We start from the raw sequence: 13,006 nt of genomic DNA, 5'->3' as shown, positions 1-13,006 counted from the left end.
AATAAAATAAATGAATATTTTTATTTTTTTTTTGATTTATAAAAAACTAAACATAAATACCATCCACTTTATACAAAAATAAAATAAGTGTAATTCACTATTTAACGAATAAAAATAATAATAAACAAGTAAGAAAAGGCTAAGTTCGGGTGTCGCCGAACATTTTATACTCTCGCATGATAAAATTAATTAGATTAGATCAATTTGTGTACTTTGAGTATTGAATTGTATTTTCATTTCCTAATGTATGTATATTATAAGTATGTACTTAAGTATATTATACAGAGAAGGCATCAGATGGAATTTAAAATAGAGTTATATTGGAAGAAGGCGTGGTTGTGAACCGATTTCACCCATATTTTGTACATGTCATCAGGGTGCTAAGAAAATATTATATACCGAATTTCACTGAAATCGGTTTAGTAGTTCGTGAGATATGGTTTTTGGTTCATAAGTGGGCGGCGCCACGCCCATTTCCAATTTAAAAAAAGCCTGGATGCAGCTTCCTTCTTCCACTTTTCTGTAAAATTTAGTGTTTCTGACGTTTTTTGTTAGTCGGTTAACGCACTTTTAGTGATTTTCAACATAACCTTTGTATGGGAGGTGGGCGTGGTTATTATCCGATTTCTTCCATTTTTGACCAGTATATGGAAATGCTTGAAGGAAACGACTCTATAGAGTTTGGTTGACATAGCTATAGTAGTTTCCGAGATATGTACAAAAAACTTAGTAGGGGGCGGGGTCACGCCCACTTTTCCAAAAAAATTACGTCCAAATACGCCCCTCCCTAATGCGATCCTTTGTGCCAAATTTCATTTCAATATCTTTATTTATGGCTTAGTTATGACAGTTTATAGGTTATCGGTTTCCGCCATTTTGTGGGCGTTGCAGTGGGCCGATTTTGCCCATCTTCGAACTTAACCTTCTTATGGAGCCAAGGAATACGTGTACCAAGTTTCATCATGATATCTCAATTTTTACTCAAGTTACAGCTTGCACGGACGGACGGACAGACGGACGGACGGACGGACAGACAGACATCCGGATTTCGACTCTACTCGTCACCCTGATCACTTTGGTATATATAACTGTATATCTGACTCTTTTAGTTTTAGTTTTAACAACCGTTATGTGAACAAAACTATAATAATCTCCTTAGCAACTTTGTTGCGAGAGTATAAATATGTGCATATGTACAAAAATTTAATATTCAGGGGTGTTGTGAAATCCAAAACAGAATTGCTTAGCTGTCAGAATTGCAAACCAATTCTGTTTTTCAATGGTGTCACAGAATCTCATTGGATTTTCGACTTTTCGAACATACGCAAAACCAATACTCGAACCAGCTGTTTACTAATGTGACGAAACTTTCACATGAATACATTTGGAAGCATACTATTTAAAGTTTTTAATAATCTCCGAATTAAAGGAAGATTTTAAGAGATAACATTTACCGTGCGATTCTGTAATGTGAGACAGTCTCAAGTCTCTAAATTTGAGATTTTAAGTTAGAGACAATTTTTGAGACTTGAGACGATTTTGCTATTCTGTAAGTGACAGTCACTAAAAATTTGCGAGTCGCTCTACTGAAAACGAACAGGTCTGACCATCTGTCACATTTCATTACTTAGAGATGTACAGTACTTGTTCAAAAAATTACGAACGAGAACAAAAATTTAAAGTTTTTTAATATTTCATTCGATTGTGGCAACTCCATTCGCTTTTATTTCAAAAACTTAAGCAAACATGGTAAGCTATATGTTTGTTTTTTTCGTAGATATGTCTAAAATGTGAAATATTGAGTAAGATTACCGTTATATTGCTCTTTTCTTGGCGTCAGTGCTCTTTTTCAATTTTGATCATTAACTTTTTACCAAGTGCGAGAACGACTTACGCTGATAAATTATAATTTTAAATAATTAAGAATAGTGTCGAAATGTATTGCCGAAAGAAAGATAAATATATTAAAAGAAAAGGTAAGTACAAAAATAATAAATCTTTGTCAAAAACACGTTCGTTTCTTAATTGAAGTTTTTATAAAGGAAATGGGTACGAAAAGTGGCATTTCATCAGAAAAGAAAATGAAAGTTGTAGCTCTTTTGAAAGAAGAAGCTTCGAGCTACTCAGAAATTGCCAAAATTGTTGTTATTTCTAAAACATCTGTGGCTGAAATAAAAAAAAAAGCTTATTGAAGTTCCTAACGAGAATATGATTAGTGATAATAATCGCTCAAACTGCGGGTGAAAGAGAGTAACAAGTGGAAGGGAAGATCGCCTTATTGTAAGAAAAGTGCTAAAAAATAGAACTGCGTCAGCGCAAAGTATTTTACAAAACATTAGAAGCGCTGGCGTTAAGATATCTCTTCATACTCTACGCAGAAGATTTTACGAAAACGGCTTAAAATGCAGGAAACCAGCGAAGAAGCCAAAATTAACGGATTTGATGCGTCGAGTTTTGTGGGCTCAGCTGCACAAAAATTATGATTCAAGATATTGGAGCAAGGTACGTTTCTAAAATATTTATATTTTTTTAAATTTATTTCCTTTTTTATTTATTTTTTAACTAACAATAGTAAGCATATTAGAATTGTATTTAACATTTTTTTAAAGGTTATCTTTAGCGATGAATGTCGTTTGGAAGCAGTGACTGAGACAGCAAATTACGTTCGCAGAAGAAAGGGGGAACGATATTCTAGCTCCTGTGTTCTTCCCTGGGTAAAACATCCGCCTTCAGTGATGATTTGGGGCTGCATTTCTGCAGAAGGTTCTGGTCCCCTACAATTCATTGAAGGCACAGTGCGATCTATTCAAAACATATCTGTACTTAAAGATACGTTGATGCCTTATGTTAACCAACTTAACTTTCCGCCAGAAGAATATATGTACCTTTATGCAAGATGGGGCCCCATGCCATACAGCTAGAAACAGCATGAATGTCCTAAATGAATTGCATTTGGAAGTCCTGCCTTAGCCTGGCAATTCTCCGGACCTAAATCCAATCGAGAACTGTTGGGCATATCTTAAACGAAAGGTCTATGAACGAAGTAACACAACAATTGACATTTTAAAGCGAAACATTGAAGATGTCTGTACAAATAACGTCGAATTGCACAGCATGATACTAAAAATGCATTCAAAGCTTGCCTGATAGAATAAAGGCTGCGTTAAAAAATAAGGGCGGGGCGACAAAATATTGAATATGACTCAATACAAAAATATAATAATTTAAGTTTAATGTATATAGTATATAAAAAATAAATTTTTTCTAAAATACGCAAAATATTTATGTTCTTATTAATGATTAAAGTTGGAACTCTGCATATTTTTTCTTCGTTCGTAATTTTTTGGACAAGTACTGTATATAAAACCTGAATGAAAAAATACTGTCGATAACAAACATTACATTTTTAACGCAGTAAAAAAGATGAATTACCAATAAAAATAAAAATAAAATCTTGTATTTGAAATACTATAGAGCTAAAATTTATGTGAAATCGATTTTTTTTTACTTTTACCTGATTGAGTATTGTATAAAACATAAACACCATCAATCGATTATTATCTGTGATGATCTCTATAAGTGAATTGTCAATACATTCAAAATGGAAAACAAAGGTAAGTAAACGTTAAATAAAATTTGCTGTTATATTCTTTTACTTGTATATAATTAACTGTTGCAATTCCAGAATCCTTGCGTACAACGAAAGAGCAAATTGAATGCTACTTAGCATTTCTAGAGCTTCAACCTGAAATGAAGCTCCACAAGAACGATCCCACGCGACCCAAAAGGTTAGGAGAGCTGTGGATCGAACTTGCTCAACAGCTAAACGCTCTAAAGGGTCCATCACGTTCCCCTACCAAATGGAAGGAGGTAAATCTTTACATACATATATACTTATATATATATACATATATTTCAATTGTAATAAATACTTATCTTGTTTATTTTACAGTGTTTAAACCACTGGAAAAACCAGATTCGCTCAAGAGCAAGAAAGGCAAAAGTAAGTAAGGATATTGACAGGCGGAGGACCAATGCAGGAAATTCAATCTTCCGAGTTGGAAGAGCGGGCGATGGAAACACTAGGGAGGACCGTGGTTGATGGGCTGCCTGATGTCCCAACTATTGGAGTAGAGGTATGATTAAATAAAATCTTTGCGTATACTTATGTTTATAAACATATTTTTATTAGTAAATAAAATGGAATGTTTTCTTTTTTCGTTTAGAACGACATTATAATCAATCTAGATCCGCAGAGTCTGACAGTAAGTGAGATGCCATCAACGTCACGTTCTCGAAGGCAGACTTCTCAGGAAATGTTTGCTGACATGATGGCTACAATGAAGAAGAGGAGCGAAGAAGAGGCAAAATTTAGAGAGACATCGCAACAATGCTTCCAAAATGTTGCAGACTCTTTGAACAATATGGCCAGTGCTATTTTAAAGCTATCGGAAGCTGTTTAAAAAAAAAAAATTAAAAAAATATTTGTTTAAGTTAAGAAGATATTTTTAAGTTGTTCTTAGTAATGTTTATACTGTACATACACACCAAAGAATACGTTTATGTTAAACTATTTTTAAGTCGTTCCTATTAATGTATATAACGTACATACATATAAAAGAAAACTGAATAAGTTAAATGATTTTTATGTTCCTATTAATGACTGTTATGTACATATAAAAGACTGAATAAATGAATTTATTAATTTTTTGTGAAAATATAAATGAAATATTTATTTGTAAAGATATTTATTTACAAAGATTGTGTGAGAGAGTTTAAGCAGTTACGTCGTGCATTTATTCCTGCAGTGTAATACTGATTTGTTTGAGCTTGAGGATTATCAAGGAAGCAAGAATGATAGAATACAAGATTACGACACTAGTTTACAGTTAGTTTTTTTCGGTTTAGCTCTTGACAATTCTTACAAAAACAAATACATTGTGCAACAATTTCGTGACGTCACACTTATGCGTTGAGACGAACAAGCATAGAAATGCATACAAATTGTAAACAGAAAAGTAAACACTTTTTGAAATTCCGAAAATAATATTAATTCATTCGTATTTGCTGGAAAAATTTCAGTGGAATGTTTAGAATATTGTTGAGAGAAAATATGTATATAATTAGTTTTAGGCACATCCACAATAAATAGAGTAGCATGTGTGGAAATTGTTCAAATGAAGAAAACCAGTGTAAGTGTACTGTTGTATTTATTTAAATTTCTAAGCATAAATATGTATATTAATTTTTTAAAATGAAATGTGCAGTGGCTTGTTGTAATAATTATTATGCAATTAAAGGATCGAAAACGAGTTTTTTCAGTTTTCCGGCCGATTTAAAAGTTGCCAAAAAATTGGTGTTATTTTGCAAAAGAAATGATATATTTAATACTAAATTAATAATTCCACAATTCTTTTATCATAATTTCATACATCTGATACATCTGAACTTATAATATACAGTCAGCGTCAAAAATTAGCATACAGCTAGTACTTACATGTGAAACCGTAAAATTTTCTTTAATAAAAACGATTTTTGTAAAAATGTTTGTGTGTAATATATTATTCACAGTGAGATGTTTTATAAATGACAAATTCCAGGAAAGGAAAAAAAATTATTCACAGAATATTCAAAATGAAAGAAAAAAATACCTGAAAATTGCAATCAAAAGTTAGCATACAGAATGTGTTACATAAGAATTTTTTATATTACCTTAGACAGAAAAACAAAATCTAATATTTAGTTGGACCTACTTTAGACTTTATAACTGCTTCCATACGTCGCTGCATGGAGCTCACCAAATTTTGGGTAACTTCAGATGGAATTTTCGCCCATTCCTCCATCAAGGCCACTCGTAAGTAATTTTTGCAGTTTATGGGACGCTTTCTTATATTTTTATCTAAAATATCCCACAAATTCTCAATAGGATTGAGATCTGGCGATTGCGGAGGCGAATTTAATTGCTTTGGAGTGTTGTATAATAACCATTCCTTGACAATACGCGCTGTATGCTTTGGGTCGTTGTCTTGCTGAAAGACCCAAGGCTGTGTAAGACCCAATTTTTGCACACTCTCTCTTAAATTGTCTTTTAATATCGCTAGGTAGTCTCTGCTATTCATCGTTGATTCAATAAAAACGAGATTTCCAGTACCACCAGCTGACATACATCCCCAAACCATCACGGAGCCTCCGCCGTGCTTGACAGTAGGAATCAGGTTTTGTGGAAGAAGCTCACTGTTTGGTGTTCTCCAAATCTTACCTTGATTTTTTCTGCCAAATATCTCGAATTTGCTCTCATCGGTGAATATAATGTTATTCCAGAAAGCTTGTGGATCCACTAAATGATTTTTTGCAAAGCTGAGGCGTTTCACCCGATTTCGAGCAGAAATATAAGGTTTCTTTCTTGGTACTCTACCATGAAGTCCGTTCTCATTTAGAGCTTTGCGTACGGTGGAGGAGCTAACTGGCGTACTTCGTTCCTGGGAGAGATTTTCAGCAATTTTTACTGCGCTAGAACTCGGATTTTTTTTAACACCTCGAACAATATTTCGTACTTCAGTTGCACTCAGTATACGTGGGCGCCCAGACCGATGAGCATTATTGGTATTTCCACGAATTGTATTATTATTTATAATTTTCTGGATCGTTGCTCGACTTTTGTTGAAAATTTTGGCAATTTCGCCTAAAGATTTACCATTTTTTCGGTGACTCACCACTAAATTTCTAATATCAACTGAAATATGTATCTTTACCGCGAACCATTTTGACGCAACCACTCAGCCCGAATTAAAGCAACGAAATAAATTTCAACAGTGATTGAAATTTAAGGACTTACTCAAAACGTTCATAAGCATTTTACGTTTTTCATGCAAGTACTAGCTGTATGCTAATTTTTGACGCTGACTGTATGTATATATTTATATACAACACAAGAAACGTCTTCTCCATTTGAATCACAACTTAATAGACAATTTTATTATCAATAGGCCGATATATTTCTTTAGAAATGATTCAAATCTTTTCACTCAACAATATTCAATCGCTTCACTAAAACTTTTTATTAAAATCGAAAGAATTAATAATATTTTGCAAATTTACAAAAGTGTTTACTTTTCTGTTTACAATTTGCAAGCCATTTGACAGTTTTTCACTCTTCTTCTTCTCAACACGTAACTATGACGTTTCATAATGGCGGTTGTCGTAATCTTGTATTCTATCATTCTTGCAAGGAAGGAAGAGTTCTCAAAATTTTCCATGTCGATTTCATCGAAGTCACAAATACCATGTTTTTGCAAAATGTTGTGGAAAATTGAGCAAGTATAAACTAAGTACGCGGCGTTTGAGGGTGTATACCTCAGCACTCGCTCTTTAGATAAGCAACGGAAACGAGACTTTAAAATACCAAAGGCTCTTTCAATTATGTTCCTGGCCTTTATATGGATTCTGTTATAAAGAACTTCATTTGGTGCAGATGGGTTTGATATAGGAGTCAAAAGCCATGGCTCTAGTGGATATCCTGAGTCACCTAGAAGCCACTTAAATGAACCAGAAACATGTTCCCTTATTAATTTTATTCTGGCCGTCGATGTTCTCCAAATTCCGGAGTCATGGCATGAGCCATGAAAACGGGCATTTGAATGGCGAAAAATAAGTTTGTCGTCACAAATCTAAAATTCATATACATACATGCATACTTATAAATATATTTATTATATTAAATTAATAATTTAACCTACCGCTTCTACGTTAATACTATAGTAACCCTTTCGGTTCATGTATTCATGTGGAATAGCGTTAGACGACGAATACGGTCCAATTACAGCAACATGGGTGCAATCAATAGCACGAATCCTTTTATTCCAAACTTATTATGGAAACTAGAAATATATTTATGTTTTGATATACTTGTTTAATTTAACTCATATATACAAAAGTATATATGTACTTTACCCTATTTTAATCGTGTTGTAGTGCTCTGTTGCATTTGGGAAACTTATTTCCACATTTTTGTGTTCCAACACAAGTTTGCATATACGCCTTATACTTCGGGATATGCTAGGTTGATTCATGGCAGACAAATGGCTATTTCCAATGCAGTATTGGTATGAGCCATTTAAAAAAAAATATAGCACTGAAACGAACTAGAAATAGTACACCAATGTTTAGTAAAAAATTTTAATTCAAAAGCATGAACCCTCACCCGAATCTCGAAAGGAATAGCAGACTTTCGAAAACGGTTGTCGTGAGGTTTCAAATCCTGTATAAGGTCCCAACACAACGATTTCGGAAAACGAAAATATTTTCTAAATATTTCTTCCTCCAATAAAAATGGATCCTCACTATTCCTTAAGTGCGCCAAATTCCTCCTGTTTGCATTTCTGATTGAAAGAAATGAATAATATTGTTAAATTCATTGTTTTAAACAATACTTACCTTTCTTCATTTTCATATGTTTCTAAAATTACCAAAAATCTGCGTCTTCTTCGTCCATTGCTTGTTTTCTCTTTTCCTAATACGTTTGTGACCTGCTTATTACCACCTCACAAAATTTGAGACAATGTTTTGAGACTAAGGACTGAGACTGTTTAGTGAATAGTAACTAGTCTCAAATTGAGACTTTACCGCAAAATGTGTCAAATAGAGACTAGAGACTGGTTACAGAATCCCGCTATTAGTGAATGAATAAAGACGCATTTGGGTGTTAAGTTTACGTTTTGTAAATCTTCTTTAAGGGAGAAAACTGCAGAAAGCGAAGACTTTGACGTGGGATTTCTCGGTTTTTCATTTTTACGATTTTTGGGGCAAAGTTTGCTTTGGCATTAAATTATTATCTTCTATTTAAACTAAAAAAAAACTAAGAAAAGTTAAGTTTGAAAATATGTTTAAACAACATACTATGTAAGTAACATTTTTTGGCCACTTTTTTCAGATTTTATAAATTTTTTAGAATTTTACAATTTTGAAATTTTCCTAGATTAACTTGAACATAAGTTATTAACAAATCTCTTAGAACTTTGTGTTTCCGACAGAAATTGCAACCTGCAACTGCCCGCCATCCGACAAATGCACATGCGAGATGCATCGAGCAATTGGTTCCCTAAGGCAGAATATCAAAGAATTCGTATCCAAACAATTTTCGGATGATGTTTAAATATGTATATACTATCTATAATCCCTAGAAATTTCGCCTTAATGTGTGCGATTATCTTCTTGCTTTGTTTCTGACAGCAAAACCGATAAAATTGGTTTCCGTGACACCCAAAACCGATACAAATTCTGTTTCAAATATCAAACCAATAATGTCTGAATTCATGACACCTACAGCTTTTTTTGATCGGTTTCAATTCTGATTCCGACAACTATCAGATTCCACAACACCCCTGATTAATTAATTATACATACATATGTATATTAATAAATGTAATCGTTCAGGAAACTTCAAGCTTCTTCCACAAGTTTTTCTTGCAAAATCTGCAATTTTGCGGAAAGAACTTTGTTTTGCTTTAACAAAACAGGCCTGTGCAGATTTTGAGAATTTAACTCCCTTGTCTCATCAGTCTCATAATGACTCAAAACTGCTGTTGACTTTTTGTTAACCTTCAAAAACAAACAACATATAGCAAAATGTAAAATAAAATAAAAAAATTTACAGTTTGATCACCGCTATCAGAGCAACGGCCTTTCTTCGCTGTTTGCTTCTGATGTTGCTGTTTTTTTTGTTTCTGATGTTGTTGTTTCTGATGCCTCTTCTAATGTATTCAACGTACAGTTGTCGCGATTGCTTCCAAGAAAGAGTTGAACTGTAAAAAAAAACTGTAAAAAAGCGAAATCAACAACAAAATTGAAATTCGATAACAGTGCACTTACCGGGAAGTTTGTTTGTTGAGGGATTAGAATCAGAACAAAGCAATGAGGATAAATCTGTTTCCCAGTTTTTTTAAATAATTTTTTTATTGCCTGTTTTATTTATGTCAATTTTACTTCTAACGCGACTTTTCATGTTTGCTATTTTTTTTATAATGTTTCTCTACGTCAGTTCAATCCCAAATTTTTGCCAAATTTCTTTTACACATATTTCTATTGCTTGTTTTTTTTTTAATTTAATACTTGGTAGCTGACTTTTTTCTAATAAATATTTATTTTCTTTTATTTTGTCTTCCAAAAATTTTGAAATATCGTCAGTTTCCATTTTATTATTATTATGTATGTAGCTCTACTTCAAATTCACTACCACCTGACGACATGTTTGCACTTCAAAACTAATTAGACGTTTGATCTCCCTTTGCTCAAGTAATTGTAATTGGTTTGAACTCGTTGAGCAAGAGCTGTTGCTGTTTGATCGAACTCGACTTACGAGCAAATGCTCACTTGACTCAACTAGCGCTTTTAATCGTTTTTATGCATCAAGTGCTGAACATAATGAGCACGACAGACTGCAAACGACATCTGTCAAATATTAAAATACACACGTTCTTAAGGACGCAGTTATTTTGACAGCTGCACGACTACACGACTGCAGGCCGACAGTTATCGCTCTCGCTAACTTTAATAGGGGTATTCAGACCAGCCTTGTTAATTCGTTAGTCGTTATTCGGTAGTTTTTTACATGTATTTAGTTTTTGTAAAATTAACAGACTATCGTTCTATCGATTAACGGATTTAGGATTCACAACGCCATTTTTAGTTCACTGTCGTGCTGCTGCAGTCTGTCGCGCTCATTGTGTTCAGCACTTGAGACCCATTAAGTTAGAAAAGTTGTTAAGTTAGAGAAATCGTCTTTGTTAAAAAACTGTTTAATTACGCGCAACTGGGACTCGATGCGTTGAGTACCTCCAGCCTAAAGTCGTCACTCCCATCTTCAACCATCCCAGGAACCCAGTGGCCTTCGACTCTCTGCCCTAATGATCAACATAGTTTAATACTAAAGCTTCGCGGCAGTAATTATACCAGTCATATACATATAGTAGCGCTAGATAAAACTGGTTCTCTGATAAAACTGTTCGTCCTCACTTCCTCATGCGACCAATGGGATGCATACGCATACATTAAATAAAACACTTGAGGAAGTGGAATTTTTACGTTGTAGGTATCGCTTGACCTAGCCAACGCAGTTCGGTTTCGACAACCACCTTTCCAGCATCAGAAGACCCCAGCAGTGCTACTGTTATTATATGTATATAATGATAGCGTCATTGACGCTTTATGTGTACGACAGATTTTTTATTTTAAAATTAATCCTTGCTCTTCAGCAAAGGAAACACATATGTATGTATGTACATATGTACATTTTTCCTTACTATCGAATATTTGGATTATGAAGGCAACTGAGGAAGGGAGTAGCGTTTTTCGTTGTTTCCGCTATTAAGCACATTTGTTCGCCTTACCACACCTCGGCTGGTTGACGTTTCGATACAATCTATTTAAATGCCTTAAGGTATATTTTTATCACTTTAAAACTTAAGTATTTTAACTTACCTGGTAAACTCACTTTTTTAAATACACTCTAATTTTTAATACTTACATACATATTTATATACTTACATATCGTCACCTGAAATGCAAAATAACGTATCATCAAAAAATTCGAAATTGAGTGTCTTATTGATTACGATTCACTACTTCAAATTACGTACATAATATTACATATGTCCAACATTTTCAGGTTCTGCGATCAGATATGAACCAATTTTAACCAATATTAAATTTTTTTTTCACTCGTGTTCCATTTTATTTCGTGTCTCATTCATGCCACTGTAAATTTCCGAAAATGTTGTTACGTTATTTTGCATTTCAGGTGACGATATGTATATATATTTTTAATTTTATATACTTATACATACATATTTTTAATACTGGATACAGACATTAACGCGGAATTTAAATTAAATGAATATGAAAATAATTACAAAACTGGAAAAAAGTAATTGTACCTTGTTTAGATGTAACAATATCCGTTACAGAAGATGTGGTTTAAAGAGGGTGATAACATAACTTTTAGATTTCACGCATTGGCAGCCTTGCCTTCGCTTAACCGATTATTTCCCAAGGGTAAAAATAAATGTATATTTTATGGTTTTATTGTTTCTTACGTTTAAAAATACATAAAAAAAGAGAAAATTATTAAAAAAAAAAATATTGGTTAATTATTTTTCATTCCGTGAAATGTTGCACCTACGCAACGTTGGGATTACTGAACTTATATTATACAAGCAAGTCATAAAAATACATTTAAAATATTTCACTTACGCTAATACTATAGCGATTAGCGTGAGTGAAATATTTTAAAACAATCAGCATGAAGATGTATTTGACATTTTTTACACATATAAATTGTTGTACTTTTACACTGTCTGCATCTTCTTCGACGTTTATTTTCGTGCTCTTCTATGACATGACCAATATTATCGAAGCGAATATTGGAAGGTAATGCGTTTTTGGATGGTCTTCCTAAATTTCTATTTGAATTACCCAAAAAGTGAGAATTATCTGTAAGTTGGGCTTCTTCGGTTTTCATCAAAATAACAGCAACGTAAGATTTAAATTCTAATTGAGTCATAGATCGCTCATTTGCCAGATTGTAAATCTTCCACGAGTTTACTAAAACACTATCTATCAAATTGATGAACAGTGGCCACCACCACTTTTTCCCTCTTACTCGAATCCTATAATTGGCAATTCCATTATCATGCAGATCGACGCCTCCCATATTTTTATTATAATCTGCTATAACCTGGGGCTGTGGCACATTCACCATTTTTTTTATTTTTCTATCGTAACGTTTTGCCGTAACCAATGGTTCGATTTTTGCGTTGTTAGTAGCCACAGTCACCACAGAATTGTCATTCCATCGAACTAATAATACTTCATGTTTTTGGTCCAAGCTGAAATCAAATGATCCTCTCTCTTTTTTCTGAAGAGTTTTCGTATTTATCATGGTTTTATTCATTGTTCTATTTTCTCGAATAGTACCAGTGGCAAAATAGCCTTTCTCTTTCAGAATGCAAAA

The 13,006-nt window shown here is 33.3% G+C and overlaps 1 pseudogene; it reads right to left on the bottom strand.

Annotated features, from left to right (window-relative positions):
• Positions 1 to 7,100: 7,100 nt before the first annotated feature.
• On the bottom strand, positions 7,101 to 12,754 carry LOC120768728 (annotated as a pseudogene).
• Between the last annotated feature and the right edge of the window lie 252 nt (positions 12,755 to 13,006).

This window comes from Bactrocera tryoni, chromosome 2, assembly GCF_016617805.1.
Source record: "Bactrocera tryoni isolate S06 chromosome 2, CSIRO_BtryS06_freeze2, whole genome shotgun sequence".
Lineage (NCBI taxonomy): Eukaryota > Metazoa > Arthropoda > Insecta > Diptera > Tephritidae > Bactrocera > Bactrocera tryoni.
Note: the sequence above shows the minus strand (reverse complement) of the source record. Positions and strands in the feature narration are given on the sequence as shown.